The sequence below is a fragment of the Dreissena polymorpha genome, chromosome 8, assembly GCF_020536995.1.
Source record: "Dreissena polymorpha isolate Duluth1 chromosome 8, UMN_Dpol_1.0, whole genome shotgun sequence".
NCBI lineage: Eukaryota > Metazoa > Mollusca > Bivalvia > Myida > Dreissenidae > Dreissena > Dreissena polymorpha.
Window position 1 is genome coordinate 56,603,592 of NC_068362.1, and position 21,584 is coordinate 56,625,175.

The 21,584-nt window shown below is 33.6% G+C and overlaps 1 long non-coding RNA gene across 1 annotated transcript; it reads right to left on the minus strand.

Annotated features, from left to right (window-relative positions):
- Positions 1-9,573: 9,573 nt before the first annotated feature.
- On the minus strand, positions 9,574-16,973 carry LOC127842958 (uncharacterized). Its single transcript, XR_008032007.1, has 2 exons — positions 16,077-16,973; positions 9,574-10,236 (listed from the first exon to the last, which is right to left on the minus strand). It is a non-coding gene; the product is annotated as an uncharacterized LOC127842958 (long non-coding RNA).
- Between the last annotated feature and the right edge of the window lie 4,611 nt (positions 16,974-21,584).

Here is a 21,584-nt window from a genome sequence, read left to right on the forward strand (position 1 = left end):
ATAAGATTTAGGCGCCTGAATCAAAAGGTTGTATAAATGTATAAATATCGATCTGTTGAGTTTGTTTAGGTATTTCATACGAAATGTAAGTGTATTCAGCATTTATCTACCGTATTTATTCAAATAATGATTCTGTCAAGAATTGATGCTTTAAGAACGAAATCGGTGACCGAATCAATTAAATCATTCATCTATAATAAGCACTTTCATTCTTTAATTTTCAGAGTGATCAGGCTTACAATAGTCATCCCTGGGAACCCAAGTATCTTATCTATTCTGAGCAATTAGTGTTCACAAGGTTTGGCTTTATAAATTAATGTACGTGTATAAAGAAAACTGCTCTATTATATGGCAACCGTTTGTTTTCAACGCATCGCCCCCATTCTGACACTTAGAGAAATTACAAGGACTGATGTTCTGCGTAGATTTCGTGACTTCCCGGCAGACATCGTGACATCTAGATTGTGAATAAGGTTTCACAGTGAGGAAAACTGCCCGATCTATTTTCGAACTCGGCTGACATGACATATCATTAGAACACATGTTCAAAGTTAGTTTCATGAAGATTGTACAAAACACGCTACTTCTAGAATGTTCACACTTGTTCATATAGCTATATAGTGAAAACTGCGCGGTTCTATGTGCTATTGTTTTTTAACAGACCGGAATGACTGATCTGAGATATTACTGTAGTAAGTGTTTTGAGCAAGTTTCATGATGATCAGATAACATAATTGACTTTCAGAATGTTCACAGATTGGGTGTTTAGATCTCTACCGTGTGAAGCTTTGAAATGGACGCATACAAACCTTCCCGCTTTGGTTTTTGCTAAATAACTATGACAAAACATAATTCCCAATATTGTTTTTCGTATTTTCTTTTGTAGAAAAAATAAGTTCCTTAAATCGGTGTTTTCTAGATTGTCATCAGAGTAGCACACGCCTTTAACCATTTTGTGATCTGCTAAACAATACACAGCTGATTTCCTTGTTTATGTCTGACAAGCATTAAACGTAAAAACAATATCGTTAATGTAACTCGCACTTGATTACTTCTATTATAAAAAGTTATTTGTTCAATCGTAGGTCTCAGCTGGTGCAGGCTTTTAATATTGTATCTGATGACTGCATTTGTTCAAATAAATGTTTGGCGCTCGAATTATTTTCAGTGAAACATTGCGGATTTTCAATTGTCACTGAATTCGACCACGGTTCGAGCATATTTGCCCTTAAAACGAATACATATTTGTAGTAAAGCGCTGATTGTGTTATATATTGCTTAAATGTATGACAATTATAATTATTTTTTTACATTATTAATGTGTCAACATGTTTACTAAAATAAGTTATTAAAAACTACAAATTACATTGTAACTTATATTCTACTAGAACACTACAATAATGGTACGGTACCATTTGTAGGACTAAGATGACACAGAAAAGTATAAGAAGATATCACAGTAATGGCTTCTTTTTCTCTGCCTGATTAATGATTCGTTATAGATTGACCCATCTTATTTGGAATGAATATGCGGTTTATCCCCGTCAGTATGCATCTGTCGGTAGATAAACTCATTTTCGCCGTTATGGTTAATTTAATTATACCACATATTTTATTTTGGAATCAATAAAAAAGAATACAACAATTTAAACAGCTATTTATAATAACAACAGTTTTTTTAATAGACTGTCACTGGTTAATGCTTTGAAATGCACATACCAAAATACCAATTGGAATAATGGAAACGTCTGAACTAATTAATACTGTAACATCAAGTGCATAAGGAAAATATAGTTGATGACATTTTATTAAAAAATTATATAAACAAGCCGTAATTTTATATGAACGTTCAATACAACGATTTTTCAACCTTAATAAAATATTTATCCACTATTCGCTATCATAATTAAAGGAAATAGTATGTTGCAAACGTTACAAGTTTCTTTGAATATATGTGATCCAAACGATACTTAAATCATAATTATGGCATTTAAGAAAAGTACGACATATAATGTAACTGATTACATAGTTTAAAAATTACAATATTGCTAATTTGATAAATTGAAATCAATTCATTTGCGTACTCAAATACACGTCAGGTCTGCAGAAAAATTCCAAATTGATACTAGGATACACCTGTACTGGGTTCTGAACGGAATTTAAAGCCTTGTTTTATATGTAGTTTTATATGAGATTGCCAGCATAATAATCTATAAATTCAAACTCAAATTATGAAATATAAGGTATGCTCACGTATATAAAAAAAAATTAACCATAATTAAAATTAGAAATAGCATAACAAATCGGTAAAAGCAATAATAAAAGGCACGTTCAATTGTTTGAAAAAAACAATATAAGCTCAATCGTATGATATACAAACATTTCAACGAAGATGCAGTAAAAGATAAAATGATATCATGAATATATTATATACAATTATCTATACAGGAATATGTTTACTGCTCGATCACGAGCATGCAGTTTGCGCCTCATTCTCCTCGGGTGATGTATTGAATTTCAGCCTGCACGTCGGACAAGATATCTTGTTCTGAAGTACACATTATTAACTTGATGAGATCGTTCGACTTAAGCTTTTGTATTACAAAAATAAAAGATTTTGTTGTGTAAGACTACCGTTACATTTAACAAAAATTCAAATACGGTTACCACGGAAAACAATTTATGGGCTCCTACTTAACGTCAGAATAGCAATAGAATCTCTGAATGCCATTCTTAATATAACAGCACTGTCCTACAGACGCATTCTTCTTTTAAAGATGTGCCAAATTGCAGTTTTATATGTCAAGTAACTACGCAAACGGCACTTACGAAGACGTACGTTAATATATTTCTTAGTCAACTGTGTAAAAGCGAATGCGAAGACAAAATAATGTGCTATCTGTGGACAATTTAAACGGGGGTAGACCGAGCACATTAGTCTTCTCAATTTCATAAACCCAGTTCCTTCATTTTGTTAATATACTAATACAGTGGTCATTTGTATTGCACTTTTAAAACGTCGAAAACGTTATTACATTAGAAATAGGTCACAAAACGCTATATTGAGACAGTTGCATAAACAATGTTGATAACATAAATAACATTTTTTTGCGACGGGTTCATGTCACATTTCTCGGATACATAACTTTAAACTTCGGATCATTTTATTTTAAATGTATACTAAATATATGAACATATACATATTATCTGCATTATTTGTATCGGGATGTGTTGCATGTTTATTGAATCAAGTATTTGGCATTTTTAACCGATAACCATCGGTCAATGCACGAACAGTGGAAGTCGTGTAAACACTGTAACGTTTTCAACGTGTCGCCAGATCTGTATGTCTCTGAACAAATATGGCAAAAGTCCCTAGAGGAATAATGAGGACAAAAAATATTTTGTGGGAAGGAGTCTTCTGTTCACTTTCTCTTTTTGCGATAAAATAGCTTTCGACAATGGTGGCACCACTCTGCCTCTAGAGCTTGGCTTTGTTTTGTCCGTTCTTCACGCACCTCCTCGAAAAAAGGACTAATCTCTCACCAAAGAGATACGGCATCGGAGTCTACTGCAGTGGAATGAAAATTAGAGTACGTAACGTTGGTTTGGTTAAACATTTATGTGAAGTAACTAAATGAGATAATATTTATTATAAACAACTTACGGAAAGCAGGTCCGGTGTCTGTAATCAGCCCTAGCCGAACAATAACCCTGTGGGTTATGTTATTGTATTTATATATCGCGCCTACCTTGTTCTATGTTTTTTTCGCTTGTGTTAAAAATTTATAAAATGTGATACATTGATAGAGGAAAAAGAAACCTATTTAAACGTGGACATGACTACTAATAAACAGCGACTGAGTCAACAAGCACACTTATTGGTTTTGACTTATGGGCATTAAGTGAATAAACATATTTTATAAATAAGAACGAGAAACTACGATTTAGCATGTGTTATAGCACGGCAACATTGACCTAAAACTGCATAATGATACATTTTCAACACGGATTGTTTCATATCTGAATTTGGACTTTTTCTTGCACGTTTTGCACAAGCTTAATGATAACTTACACTTTAGATAGTATGGAAAAAATTCAATCGATTGAAATTATTTGTGGTACGAAAACTAATTTATTATGTACTATGTTGCATAAAGGTCAGAACCAGGTAAATATTGGCGACGTATTTATGTTTCAAATTGTGTAAAGCAGCGTCAATATATAATCATGCATAGTAAATTTGTAAATGGATGTGTTTACATATGTCTTGTACATTTTAAGGTCCCATTTAATATAGAGGCTTGCATTAAGCAACATACTGTGGAAAAGTCATTACATTATTTTACAGACAGTAAATTGTGATTTGCTACAGAATTTTAACATATAAACATAATGTTTTTGTCAATGATTCGATTAATTAACAAAATTCGAAATCTCAATGTGCATATAATATCAAAGGTAGGCAAAGTAAAAGGTGTATTATAATGTTAACTGGTACATCAGGATTCATATTTTTTTTAGTTTAGTGTCTTTAATAACTCTGTAATAGGGCAATCTTAGGCGAAAGAATGGTCAATCGTGGAGTGGTCGTGCGCTTTTAGTTATCACGGCGCAGAAACCAACAATTACTAGCGGGTGAAATAACAGAAACTTCACATTCAATGGCGTTTCTGCACGCGGATATTGCAACAGTCAAATGTCATTGAATAAATTTGAAACGACCGAAACAACTGCAGTTTCGGACAGGGCAACTGGAAAGATACATGACTCTCAAAAGATATTATTCTAAAATCTCCTCAAAGCGTGTATATGCTGTATGTTGTTATACAGTACTGACCGGTTAGCAACATTTGTGTATGTTTGCATATTTTATTCGCCGCATTGTTATCCGCTTTATGACATAATTCCTGATGCGGTCATTGGTCAATGTTTTCATCTATTTGAGGTGACAAATATGACCGATAAAATCCAAAGCAACGTTAAGTTTCTTGACTGATTCCTAAATGAAAATCGCTTAAACATGGGATAGATAAAGAACAAATTATACGCGCGTGGCAAAATATTTAAGTGCGATTGACGATTGTCTCCCGATCTCATTGTGATATGTTATAATCATCGTACTTATGCCAATAATGCAGTTTCAAGTGGAGAGCTTAAGAACAAATATTAACGGGTTACTTTGAAGAGCAAAATCTGATAGACGGCTTAAAATAATTCATTGCAATTTGTTTAATCGCAAAAGTATCATTTCGAATGGATACATTACAGATCGTCATGGCATGTACATGTGCGGCACAAAGGAACAGTAACATTGATGAGGCAATGTGTAGTATACCCGTTCATAAAAATAGCCGAAAACTTATCAGATTTTATTGTCATTATAAAATATCAGTTTTGTATATTTGTTGAATATTTAAAATTGTAACAAAAAATATGTGCTAGTTTATACTAATCATATTTAGTTATTAAGTGCATTCGTGTTTTAAAACAAAAAGTGTGCGGTTAATTTGCGATACATCATCTGATCTTCAGGAGACTGCTAAGAAGGTTTGATTGTTACAAGTTACAACACTCTCACTGGGGTAGCATAGGCCCCACATTATAGCTATCAATACTTATGAACATAGGATTAGAGTATCAGCAGCACAAATCATTATAATATAATTTGGGATGGGAACGAATACTGGAAACAATATTCGAATATTCGATTTTAAACCTTATATAAAAATGTCCGAATTTATGACCGTCCGGAGCAAATTACTAGTCCTGATTGCCACACATGCCACTATAAATCGTATCTTAAGTGCGGCTTTGAAAAACAGGATAGAGTAATATATTTTTAAAGATCATAGATTATTATGCTCTTTTTTAAATTATGGAATGAGTGCTGTATTGGACGTCATCATTGATGACGTTCAATCGAACGAATGATAAAGGGGGCTAAAATTCGTTAAGCTCCAGCGTATAGCAGCGATTTGGGAGTCTTGAAAACTGGTCTGTAACTTTTGCTGAAATTTGACATGTATATGGACCAGAACTCGATCTACACGATGGCGTATTCGTCATATCTGGGAAAAGTCCAGTTTTTGATAAAATTACGAAAAAGTGGTGTTTTTTATTGCGCAATCGCTATAAAATGAGTTCTCGCCGGAAGCGTTAATAGCGTTAATAGCAACCCAAACACAATTCAACCCAAGGAGACAATTCACGCGATAGACACTTCAAATTTGATTTTAATTAATACATATTGCGATTTTATTCCCAAATTAATAAATAAATTCATATTGCGTTTAACATACATAGCTGAACCCGTTTAGAAAATATTAACAAAACAAACAAAAACAAACAACAGTTAAATTTCATTAATGTAAATATGGTAACCTGATTACATATCCACTAGCGTACACATGAAAAATAGTTCGCAAGTAAACAACAAACAATCAAATTTAAACGCAAATAAGTTAACAAAATATATAAAATAAATCCGAGAAATTGATACTTAAAAATACAATTTCTGCACTAAAAACATTTTTGAGAGTCATTAAAACACATAATTTCGGAAGTATACAACCAACATTCAATATGGCTGCCAATGAACGTTCGAAAAGAACGCGAGAAAGTATTTACAAAATAACATCATCAAAATAATTAAAGTGAACGCTACTTCGCCGTTTTTTAGATAAGTATACGATCTATTGAAAAACACTAGCATTTGACATAAACACACCCGTGGATATGGAAATAGACATCACGCGGCTCCCGCATTTTGCGCTGTGTACGGTTGTTCAGAAAACTTGGTAAGTGTCATTGTGTTCTTGAATTTGTCCGATGAGTTGAATTTTATATACCATTACCATGCGAGAAAGTTTTCAAACACATTTATTTCTCACGAAACTTACCTTTAAAAATAAACAACACAAATATTAGTGGCACGAACTGGTATTGGCACGAAACGACAATCAACCGTTAAAGTTCAAGGGCATAATTTGAATGGAAATACATGTGTTGAATATTGGATAAATTAATCGTTTTGCCGTTAAAAGGGTAATTTTTTTTGGTTTGCTTTGCTTATTTTTTTTATCAAAACACAAGTTTTATAGTTTGATTTCTGTATAACAGTTCAGTTAACGTTATATCTTGAATTTATAAATATCGAAATAGATGTCGGAGTTTGCACATTTCGGACGTTGCTATGCAAATTGCAAGTTAGTTCTCGATAGAATATACTGTTTTACCTTTCGCATACAGTTGTGCAGCTGTTTTCCATGTAATGATGCAATGTTTTACGTCTGGAATACCCCCCTCGATGATTATAAATCATTAACTTCTCAAATTATAAGCATCGTCAACTTGACAAGGTTCTGTTTAATTAATAAATGGTAGAATATGTAAAGCTGAGTAACATTAATTCAGCACACATGACTTGATATGAAATACATATATATCTCGTGTGGCGTATTTTCATTTAAACTCTGGGTTTAATGACTACAAGTCGGCCGTGCAGTTAAATATTTTTTAAAGCATAGAAATATTCCAAAATTATTTTGGATTTTGTGTTTGTCATGCATAATTTAAATTTTCATAGGAATAAAATAACTTACAGCGACAGGATTACGGCTTTGTTATGGTAAGCATTTGATACAAATGTTATTAAGAATGAGTGTGGTTGTAAATAAATTTTGACAAAATGGAACGAAAAAAAAACACACAAAATGGAAGTGCGTGCATGTTACTGTATCTTGCAACTTTATTGTTTTAAGAATTGGATTAAAGTTTAAATTTAGGTAAGCGTGTCGCTTATACTAAATTAAGTTCTTAATATCTCCTTTGCTCTTATATGGTATGAAATGCGTATCTCGTGTAACGTAATTTCATTCAAACTCTGGATTTTAATGACGACAAGTCAGACGTGTTATTTTATTTAACAGTAAAATATTTTTAAAGCATCAAGAGATTGTAAAAAATATTTCCGATTGTATTTTTGTCATGCATAATTTAATCTTCCATAAGAATAAAATAACTCGCTGTGTCAATATTTCGGTTTCCTTAATCATGTTTTAGGTAAGAATGGTTAGCATTTGATACACAAGTTTTAAAAAAAATAGTGTGGTTTTTAATAAATTTTGAGAAAGAGACGGATGATCAGAATTGGAGGTTCAAATCTTTGTCAAGTATAAAATGTTAACCATTCTGACCTAAAACACAATACAGGAAACCATACATCCAACTTGTCGTCATTAAAGTCCAGAGTTTACATGAAATTATGTTACACGAGATATGTATTTCATACTATACAGAAGCGAAGGAGTCATAAAAAAACTCAATTTAGTATTAACAACATGCTTACATGTACATCAATTTTAACTTTAATTCTTTGCTTTGAACAATAAAGTTACAAAGATTTGAACCTCCAATTCTGGTCATATTACATTAATATTTGCATATTTTAATACCATATAAATATTGTTTAAATCTATTTGTTGATAAATTTAAAATAGCTGACTTTCCTCTTACATGCCCTTGTATTTCAAGATAGAATACTTTCCTTCACAGAGGAGAGAGGTCTGAGTTTGAATCTCAGTGGGGGCTTCAGAGGATGATTTATTTTTAGAAAAATGATTATATTTGCTCATCTTTTTAAATGACTTTGAGCCACACACCTTAAAATTAACTGCATGGCATAGTAAATTTAAGTATAAATAAGAAACATATCTTTATCTTTGCCATTTAGAATATATCTGGTGATTACAAGGTAGAAATCCGTCTTTTTTGCGCTTTAAAACTTAAAAATAATCGCGTTTGTAGAAATAGACGTAAATGTCTACAAATCCTACTTTCAGTTTAAAAGCGGTACCGTTTGAACAATAATATATTACTTTGTAACTAGGCTATAGATTTAATTTTATCTGTGCCAATTAGAATATACAATGTATCTGGTGGTTACAAGGTAGAAATCCGTCTATTTTGCGCTTTAAAACTAAAAAATAATTGCCTTGGTCAAAATATGAGAATACGTATATAGAAATCCTACTTACTGTTTTTAAATAAAAAAATAATAAATTACTTTCTACCTAGGCTATAGATTTAATGACCCTATAATGATCAGATTTGTATGGAATGAGTGCTATATTGACGTCATCATTTGATGACGTTCAATTGAACGAATGATAATGGCGACTAAAATTCGTTAAGCTCCTGGTTATAGCCGCGATTTGGGAGTCTTGAAAACTGGCCCAACACTTGTGCTGAAATTTGACATGTATATGGACCAGAATGCGATCTACCTTTTGGCGTATTCGTCATATCTGGGAAAAGTCCAGTTTTTGATAAATTTACGAAAAAGTGGTGTTTTTTATTGCGCAATCGCTATAAAATGAGTACTCGCTGGAAGCGTTAATAGCGTTAATAGCAACCCAAACACAATTCACCCCCAAGAGACAATTCACGCGCTAGACACTTAAAATTTGATTTTAAATAATACATATTGCGATTTTATTCCCAAATTAATTAATAATTTCATCTCTCGTTTAACATACGTTTTAGAAAATATTAACAAAACAAACAAAAACAAACAGCCGTTAAATTTTATTGTTGTAAATATGGTAACCTGATTACATATCCACTAGCGTCTATGCATATTTACACATAAAAAATAGTTCGCAAGTAAGCAACAAACAATCACATTCAAACGCAAATTATTTAACAAAATATATAAATTTATGCTAGAAATCGAAACTTAAATACAATGTCTGCACTAAAAACACAATACCAATAGTTTTTACAATAACACATTCGACATGTACATGTACTTCCAACAACACGCCAACCTCTATTTTCAAAGCGAATGTGTAGAGTAACATTTCAACAATAAAGACAAACTGGAACTGGAGTTTAACTTAGTGCGCAAATTGGAAGTGATTACAGTAATTTATTTTTCAACTTGTCAATCTCCGTAGTATACGTTTAGTTGTGAGATGTTAACGGTTTCCCAAAAAAAACATGCCTTCGCTACGAAGTCAAAGTGGGTGGGGAACGAGACTGCTTGTGGATTTCGAGTTGCTGGAAGTTTGTAACGAAGCTGCTTTTGTGCAATATTCAGCGATTTTGCAAGCTGTGTGTTTGAAGTTGGAGATATATATTGCTGACATTAATGATGTTGTGTACGTTCTTGTGACCACTGATCTGCATATGATACCAGTGGGAGAGCATCCCGAATCCCAGTTCCCACATAGTCTGCAACAGATGTTTCCTGGTCGAGTGGTTGGTAAGTTTCATCGTTATACATGCATATTACACATTTTACATTATTTGTGCTATTTTTGACACCCATTTTTCATGCTGATGAACCAACGGTCAGTGCCAGTAGTCCTACTGTCATTGGTCTGTGTGCTTGTTGAAAGTACATGTAGAAAGGGTTGATTAGCTCCAATAAGCCATGTTGCTCTTTTTTGGATAAAATTTATGGCAGTTGGCTTTTTTATCTTTGTGCAGCAACATCTGCCGCCTCATTTTTTGAAAACATTAGTCGCACACTGTTCATATTGTGGAAAAATGAGTCTTGCATGTAAAAGTAAGAAAAATGGGTGGTGACTATTCAACAATGTGAAAAAATGAGTCGCGCATTGTTTAAAATACTTAAAATATCAGTCGCAAACATTAGAAAAATGTAAAAAAAGTGTCTCACAATGTTGAAAATTGTGAAATATGAGTCGTACAATGTTGAAGGTTGTAAAAAATGAGCCTCGCAATCTAGACAATTATGGAAAAATAAGTAAGGGGACAAAAATTCCACTCGTCTGCTCATATTGACGAGTGAAATCTTTAAAGGACAAGTGAATTTCCCTAAAGCGCTCGTCCTACAGGACGAGAGAAAAAGCTGATGTTAAAATATGTTTTTTAAGACCCGTAAATAATTAAATAAAATCATTTTCTTAAAGCATATCTATTCCGAAAGTAGAACGAGAATGAACTGGAAATTGTAATTGTAAATTTTATACAACAGGTGCGCATTGTTATGCGAGACTAAGTCGCGAGTAAATATTGGTGTCAATGTTGACAGGGAAACATCCGACTGCATTCACTGTAAGTATTGATTTTTAAAGAATTATTTAACTGCAAAGTACAGTTTATAACTAGTCTGAATTTCGTCCGAAAAATGTCTGACATTTGAGCGTTCTTTAAAGGGATGGGGGGGAGTTTGGTGTTCAAACATCCCAAACAGGAAAGCACGCAAGCATTAGAAAAAAGTAAAACAGCAGTCTTCATTTATTTATTTTGTGTTCCTCATAAATAACTTATTTCACTGCTCAACATTTCTTTTTTGATCAGCTGGCATGAATAACTGAGTAAGCAGCATTTTAGCAGTGATATAGTAAATTTTATTAGTCATATTAGCCCTTTGCAAACTTTATTTCACACATATTCAAGGACGAGTGCATATGTGTTTGCAGGACGAGTGCACATTTAAATGCACTCGTCCTGCAGGACGAGTGCAGTTTAGAAATATTTTTGTCCCCTGTAAGTTGCACACTGTTCAAAATTGTGAACAAATGACTTGTGACTGTTGGAAATAGTGAAAATAATTAATTGAGCATTGTTCAAATTTGTGAAAATATGAGTCTCAAACTATTCAAATTTGTGAGAAAAAAAGTCGCTAACTGTCGAAAAATGTGAAAAAATGAGTTGCACACTTTTTAAAATACTGACCATTTGCATTGCAAATTCCTCTACCGGTAATTAAAATACTGACCATTTGCGTTGCAAATTCCTCTAATTTTTGCAAAAACAGCTTTCACTATTTATTTATTTAATAATAATCAGCGTTCTAGATAAGCTGCGTATCAGCGTAATATACGCATTCGAAATATCAAGATACGCTCAATTTATCATTTCCGTGCGTACATTTAAGCAAGCCAATCTGGACTTACGCTAATGCTGTAAATTCTCTGCGCAGTGCCCCAGATAATTATTTGAGAAATAGGGTTTTCACCCATTGATTTGAAAAATAGGGTGATTTCCTTCTTGAAATAGGGTGAAATAATTTATAAAAATGCATACCTTTATATCATTAATGTTTTACTTCTGTGGAAGATGCTCACTTGTACTGATTCAATAAAACTTTAAACTATCATAATTAACTTTAATAAACTGATGTTTCATAACATCTTTAATCATTGAAACTGTCCTTAATATAAACTTAAAACAAACAAAAATTCGATAACACGAATGATCATTTGGCTCTTGCTTTCTTGGTTCGAAACAGTTTGCGATCGACTGATATTTTTTTCTCAACAATAGCGGAAGTCTTTCGACCTCTCTTAGACATTTTTATTTTGCATCGTTATAGAAACTGAAAGTACGGGCACTTTATAAATACATGCACAATGAGCGACGGATAAAGTCAGATTGAAAACGCATGTATGTCGAGGAAAACAATTTGATCACACTTTATTTAACTATGAAATCTAGAACGCAGAGAGTTTGAATAAAGCTTGACTGTTTTCATGGTCCGTCATCCAGGCGCTTGCTTAATAAATACGCGTGACGATAATAATTTCAAAGAGAAAATACCGAAAATGAGCATTTAGTATTTTCGATTGAAGCTATTGTGTTGTACGCATTGAATTTGACGAATTTGCGCACAAATCAAAATGGTTGCGTTTTCAATAGGCATGTTATTGAATTTCTTTGCGTTTTTAGACATTTTAATAGGGTGAAAGACGCAGATACACAGCTTATCTGGGGCACTGATGCGTATATCATAAACAAAAAATATAAACAGCTGATTGTCTTTAGCCAAAAAATGAGACTGGTTATCGTAAAAATTAGAGCTGGTTGTAGAAATAGTTAGCCAGTCGGTATGTATACTCTGTAGCATCTAGATGCATGGTAAATTTAGTATTGATTTTTTAACAGACAGTCAAGCGCTTATGTGTTTATTAAATTACATGAAGTGGTCAGCATGGCTTCTTCCAAGCCAACACAAATTACTTCTCAAAGTACAATTGATTCTTTGTGTATGGCAAAAATTGTATCGAGTAATAAAATTGTACTGCCAATACTGAATGATTTAAATTCCTCTGTTTTAAAATCAAAAAGGAACCACTAAAATGCTAATAAAACAACTGTTGAAAGTTGGCAAAAAAGTTCTCCGTTGGCCACGGTGGTGGATAATAACGACGAAGATCTTAAATGTAATCTGCCAACAAGTTAAAATAACAAGAAATTAAGAAACCTACTAATATGAAGGAATACACATAGTTAGTGGTTAATTGTTATTAAAGTAGAGTGTCTGTACCCCGGCTATATTCTGGTTTTACTTTTAGCAAATTACCCTTCAACCAAGGCGAAATTTGACCATTTACCCCTATGCTTTGAAAAGTGGGGGTATTTACCCCCATGGGTACATTTTTTTTATCCTATTACCAGCTGAAAATCGATAGTATAACAACGATCGTATAAACTTTACCTTAATACTATCGCTATTTTTTCCGACCTCTATCTTAAGAACACTATATGTTTAAATGTGACGTCATAGCAAATGATGACGTTGAAGTAAACAAACACTTTGAAGTCAACTTGGAAAACCAGCGCTGTTTCTTTGAATTTTAAAGTATTTATACTTTTTTTGAACGATAAATGACCACAAAAAAGGATAAATAGAAAATTATGTGGATAAACTGGATAAAGATCAAGTTTATCATGCTCGGCACGAACCATGTTAGCGGCAAGCCTCGCGCTTCATCGGTTCTAAGCCTCGCATGATAAACTTGATCCAAAACTCACATAATATTCTCTATATCTATAATGCTGAATAATTGAGGTAAAAAAACAAGTCTATTATAAAAAAAATTCAGTTTAAAGAAATCGTAATTATTTTTTATTTAAAGTTATTTACGGCCATTTCATATGCCTATAATTATTATCATTTTTTTTATTATGATATTGTGTGACAGAGGTCCTAATTTAACGACAACTCTTGTGTTTAAACTGTTAAACAAATTAACAGTATACTATATGCAAAGACTCACACTGGACAAATTAATCATTAAATCTACAATGAATGGGAAGTAAGCATTTGTCCCTCTATTTACATTGTTTTTTATCATGATAGAGTTTTTTTTCTCTAACCCGTGATATTAAAGAAAAGATGAAACTGATCAAACAGCAAAGCTCAGTCTTGTATGGTATGAAATTACTGAGGGTGTATATCTCATACACCATCACTCACTTACTAAGGCTCGATTGGTCATTGTTGGCTCGGGTACTACTTACATGTACCCTGGGTAGTATACTTACATGTACCCCGGGTACGGAGTATATACTTAAACGTACCCGGTGATATTAGACTGTACCTGAGTTGTATATCCTCCCAAAATCCGATACGCTACTGATTACCGTTAAACGATATTGTTTACCTTAAACAAACTTCTATTTTAAAATTTCTGCATCATGTTGCTTTTTATCCCCACACTTTTTGAAAAGCGTGGGGATATTGATCATATTGTGGGTATCTCCGCCGTCCGTCCGTCCTGGCCTGGCCACTATCTCCTCCTACTCTATATGCACTAGAACCTTGAAACTTACACACATGGTAGCTATGAGCATATGTGCGACCCTGCACTATTTGGAATTTTGATCTGACCCCTGGGTCAAAAGTTATGTGGTTGGGCCCGGGCCGGGTCAGAGATTTTTACTCATTTTTTAGGTTATTTTACTATAATTTCTTCATTTCTACACTGATTGTCTTCAAATTGATACCAAACCTCTCTTATGACAATACGGTAAATCTCAACTATGCATGGCCCCATTACCAACCCTGGGGGCCCCGCCCACATAGGCCACTCCCACTAAAAATTGCAGTTTTACTATAATTTCTTAATTTCTACACCGATTCACTTCAAATTGATACTGAACCTTTCTTATGACAAAACTATCAACCTCAGATATGCATGGGCCCCATTACCAACCCTGGGGAACCCCACCCACATAGGCCACGCCAACCCAAAAATGCCTTTTACTATAATTTCTTCATTTCTACAACGATTCACTTCAAATTGATACGGAACCTCGGCCCCATTATCAACCCTGGAGCGCCCCGCCCACATAGGCCACACCCACCAAAAATTGCCTTTTACTATAATTTCTTCATTTCTACACCGATTTACTTCAAATTGATACTGAACCTCTCTTATGACAATACGATCAATCTCAACTATGTATGGCCCCATTACCAACCCTGGGGCAACCCGCCCACATAGGCCACGCCCATCCAAAATTGCCTTTTACTATAATTTCTTCAATTCTACACCAGTTCACTTCTAATTGATAATGAACTTCTCTTATGACAATACGGTCAATCTCAACTATGCATGGCCACATTACCAACCCTGGGGTGCCCCTGGGTCAAACATGCGGCGTGGGGATACGCGTCGGCCTCTGCCGCACCATTTCTAGTTGAGTATGCATGTCTATAATATAAAGGCTGTTAAAAGGAAAATTGACCTAAATGTGAACATAATTAATTTTTACAAATTAGCCGACAACAACTGATTTAGCATTAAAATTCTCAGTTACGTTTTAGTATATTTATCGTACCCAGGGTACATGTAAGTATACTTAAGAGTACCTGAGGTGCATGTAAGTACTGTGCCAACAATGACCAATGAAGCCTTACTAACTGTATAATGATTATATCTCACCAACTACCTTAACCTTGTGTTTATTAACCTGAAATTTATGTAAAATCTGGCTTTTTTACTTTAATTTTTCATTCAATTGATTATGCAATTTTTGACTTATCTCGTGGGAAATTATTTGAATCTTTGGATATTAATGTATTTTAATGTTGTGTTTGTCACGCATAATTCAGTGTTTTCCAAAAAAATTGAGTAGCCAGTTATATGGGCAGCAACTATGCGGTAAAACAAAAGCATTTGTGACATTTAACTTGATGTATTTGGGAATAGTAGCCGGCATGTAAAAGAAGTCGTTTTAATGCAGGTATTACATTGTAAATATTTATTTATTATTTCGAAGATAACAGTCATTGCAACGTGTTTAGTGAATATTACATCGATAGGCTGGCATGAAAAGTAGCTCCTTTTGAAGCACAAACTGCATCCAAGAATATATCATGGCTGACCCGGTTTGATGAGGCCTGTTTTTGATAATAATTTATTACTATTTTTACTTCCGTGTTCATAATCTTTACGGGCGCCATGCTGGAAATAGTCCGTTTCCCACAATGCATTTACAGCGTTGACACACTGGGTCTATACCGGGAAAAACCACGCGCCAGTTTTGGCGCCTGACGTCATCCCGCCGAAATTTTCATTGGGCAATTCATATGTAAACGTCATTGTATTCGCAAAAAGGCGGTAAACTTTAAAAGCCAGACATTGAGGGCAAGGTGCGAAAGTAAAATGTCTCGGATATTGGGAAAAAAACGCGCGTGTTAGTCAGTTAAATAGTTACTTAGTTAGTTACTTATTTTGTTTAAAGTTCATAAATTTATATTGAAAAGTGTAAGGCAATAATAACTTAAACGGACTAATGCACAATGTGACCAACGGACTGTCGGATTACTAACGGTAAGAAAACATGCAGTTTATTGTCAATATTGACAAAAATCTGCGCAGATTTATTGGCTTTGCGTAATGCCCCTTTTCGCACTGTTTTCAGAAACTTGTGTTTACAATCACACTCGCATATGGAAATATCATGAATATAAGTGACATGAACGCCTGTGAATGTCTTTGCTGCAACTAGTTTAGTGGAGTGTAACATATATTATGCGCATGCGCTTCGATTGTTTTATTACATGCGGTATTGGCAGCCATTTAAAGAAATGTGAAAACAACACATTAATCTTACTTGTTCTCGTTCTAATTAATATAATTTTTCAACAGCTTGGTCGAGTATCGAGGTAAATATATTTAAATGCGTTTGCATATAAACTGAATACCGTATGAAACGTGTAGTCTAGATGATGCTTTTCTGCATTTATTAACGACTGCAATTGTTTGTGAAATACCATTGTTTTTTACTGTTATAAAATTGTGTATTTCTAATATTTGGGTATAATACGTGTGTCTGGATATATTAGATATATTATATGGTTGTTTTATATAGTGCATATACAATGAATAACTTATGAGGGCTTAGTGTGACGATTTAGAATACAGTTTGGATCCTGATGAGACGCCATGGTTTGTGGTGTCTCATAAAGTGCAAATATTTCAAGGGAGACGACTGTTATAAGTTTCTGATCAGCACAAATTACACAATTAACTCCCTTTCTTTACGGGCTCCATGAAAATGCTATGTCCACGTATAAAACTGTTTTACAGTGTGAAGACCCTACATAAAAATGCGGATTTTTTTCTTACGTGGTATCTTGCGACACACATTTTCAAGTCTATTTCATTACATTTGGCATATATATTAACAAAAATGGCATCGTATGAACATGTCGTCATAGTATATAAGCAACATTGAAGCCTAATATACATTCATCTATTATTATTTGGGCACAAATAATTTTACCGTATGAAGACCCTACATAAAAATGCTGATTTTGTTCTTACTTGGTACCTGGCGACACACATTTTCAAGTCTATTTCATTAAATTTGGCATAGATATTTATAAAAATGGCATCGTATGAACCAGTAGTCAAAGTATAAGCAACATTGAAGCCTAATATGCATTCATCTATGATTATTTGGGCACAAACAATTTTACTGTGTGAAAGCCCTACATAAAAATGCTGATTTTTTTCTTACTTGGTATCTGGCAACACACATTTTCAAGTCTGTTTCATTAAATTTGGCATCTATATTAATAAAAATGGCATTGTATGAACATGTCCTCATAGTATAAGCATAGAAGCATAATACGCATTCATCTATTATAATTTGGGCTCATACAATTTTACCGTGTTAACACCATATATCAAGTTGCAGATTTTTTTAATACTAGTATTCGCCACATACCCACAGGCATTTTCATTAATATCTCAGACAAAAAGACATATAAATTAATACACATGGCATCTAAAGAACATTTTATCAAAGTTAAACATGGTTCCCAGCCAACCTGGAAATCAGGGAAAACTGGAAAAAGACTCTTTTTTTCCAGTCAGGGAATTTGGAAAGTTTGTGAAATCAGGGAAAAATCAGGGAATTTTGTTTGGTCAGACTTTCCCGACTTGTGTCGAGAAGTCCATACAATTTAAACAGCAAATCATTTCCTCTGCATATCTATCGTGACTTTGTAGTATACGTGTAGCTTAGTTATGTCTGCAACTGCTATTTATTCAGGGTGTCTAAAACAAGAAATAGGTCAAAATCATGATCCTGGAAGTTTTATTTTCCATCAGGGAAAAATCAGGGAATTTTGTTCATACAAAAAGCTGGGATTCCTGTTAAAGCAATATAGAGGCATGAAATGCATTTTTCTGTTATATGTCCACAAATAATTCCACTTAGTGATGACCCAGCTTGAATATGAGGATTTGTTGAATTATTATTGCTAACCGACATACATTTTTAGTAGTACATCAGGATTCAATACCAATACCTTAGTGAAAATGGCATCGGAAGAACATTTGTTCATTGTACTAGATAGAATGATACATTATATCTATCCATCTTATACTTTTTTGCAGTTTCAGTAATATTTGGTCTATAAATGATTTCAACATGATATAATTATTAATCATTGCTAGGAAATGTTTATATGTGAAACAAAAATTAAAAAAGACGTTTTTTTCCCCCATTTATGTATCTATGTATACATCTTTTGTTGCAAACAGTTATGCAACATGTGTCAGAAAACACCCACGACAAATATATGGACGGAATGATTTTTTCACTTATGTGGGTGTATGTTGGCTCCACTTCACACGATACAGTCATTGTAGTTTAATTGAAAAACGCATCTTACAATGTGAGATGAGTTCTGGGTTCAAGCCCCAGCAGTGGCCTATCATGTGTGATATACAGAGCCCATTATGATTAAATATACACAGTTATCTATTTAAAGAATTCAATTAAATATAAGGAATAATGTTAAAGGGGAATTGCTGCTTAACCATTTTTGGGATTGTATTGTAATTTTTTGCCAAATTTGACATTCAATAACAGGGTTTATAGACATCCCAAGCATAACTGTTTCTAAATTTAAAAAAAAAAACAAGTCGAAGTGTGCAGAATATCAAAAATTTGAAACTTTCTGATGTCTAAAAGTCATTAAATGCCACTTAAAGTTTACATTTTTTTGTTCAAAATGACCCATTTTGTGCTGTTCATTATTGGTTAATGTTTTACGCTGTCAGGTCCAAAAGCGCACATTCTGTAGCTTGTTTGGACCATAATCTATAATGCGGCCAAGTTTCAGCAGATTCGGCCCAGTGGTTCTGATTTTATACGCCGTGCCTAGCTTTTAATGAGTATTACTCACTGACTTATGCATATGAGCTCGGCTGTTTTCGGAGAATACCTGAGGTATTCTCATAGCCAGCTCATCGTATGTGTCATGTCTTTTCGCCTTCTGGCGTCCGCCATGCTAAAACCTTAACATTGACCCATTGTACCCACAATTTTCGTACCCACATTTTTTTTCGTAACCAAAGTTTTCGTACCCACATTTGTTTAGTACCAAAAATGTGTGTTCCCGCATTTTCTTACCCAATATTTTCGAACCCACATTTTTTTAGTTCCCACTCATTCCATCCCGCGAAACCCTTAAGGTGTCGCAACTCTAGTAAATACTGTTTAGTTTCATTAGATGTAAGATATTTCAGGAAAACACCATAAGTACCGTAATTCTAATTTATTTCAATACTTATAATTGATCTGGATTACTTTCCATCGATTACATTTGTGCTTTTGGTTTCGCTTTTTTTTCTGGAATAAAGAACCATTTAAGAATTATTTAATTGGTTTAGATTTGAGAAACTAAATTCTGATTAGATAATCATTGATTTGCTATATGGATAACGGAGTTAAAACATGCATGCCCGATCTCGACGGGACAGTCCCGCCAGTTTGATGATTGTTCCGGCGCCCGATATGAGACAATTTGTCCAGATATTCGTTAATACGTTCTAAAAATTCACAATAAAATTCGCTATTCAAGCTCTGTCTGGCTAAAATTTACCTTCGCTAATCCCTTTATTGCCCCCTGTTGACAACCAACTTCTACTTCTCGAGTGCAACATTACCGGTATGTTAGGCGTAGACAGCTCTATTAGACGGCATTTAAGATTGAAGGTTAAACAATCGCGAGAAAAAATCAGCATTTTAAAAGCTTAAACAATGTTCTGTTTTTTGTACTCTTCAATATGTTTAAGGTACAGTAAGCTAAGTGAACAAAGCAATAAGTAGACTTATCAACTACGTAAGAATTAAATTAAATAAAGCTTATTTGAAACATAATATTAGTGATGTTACGTATATTAATTCGGTACCTTGAAACGAATGAAGTTATCATTTTAAGTCCCCAATATTAAGTGCTTAATGGCATGAACATTAAATACATATTAGCTATTTATATACAAACTTCAATTAATTTGATACTCAATGCAAGTGATTTCGTTCCAAAGAATTATTTTATGTGTATTTTACTCATTTCATATTTCAAATATAGATTCTATCTTGCAACACGCAGTGTTGCAAAACGCACACATGTATTACTTCAAACTTTATACAGCCGGGATTCGATCATAAATTTCGTGAAATTATGTACAAAAGCACGAAACTGTATTCACTCGGGATTCGATAATATATCTTGTGACAACATATTTTTTAAATGATGTGTTCGTTTCGTTGTATTGCTTCGTTGCATCCTACTTCGGTCCATGTGAATTACCGTGTCGCTAATGTAGACTTACCACAATAATTATATCATCCCGATCAATAAATGAGTTTTGCGATTCAATGGGTAGACATCATAACCAGAAAGATCCTTTTAAAGCCCCATTAACACTCAAAATCAACGAATATTTCGTTAATTATTTCGTACAATAAAGTTAACCCATACAAAATCAGTGTTCCGTATATAATAGCCATAATTTCAACGCTAGATGTGGTCTGATAGCAATGTATCTTGTTAAATCAATGTTCACAGACCACATCTAGCGTTCACGTTTTGGCTATTGCTTTAAGGAACAATTATTTTGTATGGGTTAACTTTATTTTATGAAATATTTTACGAAATATTCGTTGATTTTGAGTGCTAATGTGGCTTTAGATAATGTATTGTTCCAAGTTTCTGACAACAAGGAGCATGGTGTCCATTACTTATAAGTAACGAGTGGCCGCTTTGGTTTGCTTTGAGTTTATGAAGATTTTTTTCATTAAGTTCTTAAAACGTCCACCTCTGGGTCACTTAAGGGTTTAGCCCGTTTTTCGCTTATTTCTTTTGTGACAGAGTTATAGGCCATATTAGACAATGTTCGTCTGACAAATTGCGCGAAAATGACGTCATTTTCATGGTTGCATTGTTGGTAATTTTACTATGGTAAGTTAAAAAATACCAATGGTTAGGTTACAATGAAGTTACCATCGTTTATACAAAT